Here is a 386-nt window from a genome sequence, read left to right on the forward strand (position 1 = left end):
TTAACACCAGAGGAAGTCACCATATCTGCATTCTGAGGCTGCTTGCTACATAAACATCCCTGTAAATATAGTCCAGAATGAAGGTGATCAGCTCCAGGTTTCGTGTCAACTTGGCTGGACCAGGATTCTCAGTGGATTAGCAGGTAAGACCTAGTACTCCACCACTGTGTGACCTAACACATATGCAACATCCTTACTCAGATCATAGATCTGACTCAGTAAATTGAAAGGAAGTTTTCTCAGGGGTATAGTTTGTGTCCAACATAAAAAGATGCTCTGGAAAATCTTGCTTTTTTGTTGGTCCTGGATCCTGCTTTATGGCAGTGACACAATCTCCTGTCAACCTGAGCAAAGGGGTAGAGTCTAGTCTGTCAATAAGGTCATAG

The sequence above is a fragment of the Echinops telfairi genome, unplaced genomic scaffold (genome assembly GCF_000313985.2).
Source record: "Echinops telfairi isolate 266 unplaced genomic scaffold, ASM31398v2 ScPeMD7_7429;HRSCAF=8467, whole genome shotgun sequence".
Lineage (NCBI taxonomy): Eukaryota > Metazoa > Chordata > Mammalia > Afrosoricida > Tenrecidae > Echinops > Echinops telfairi.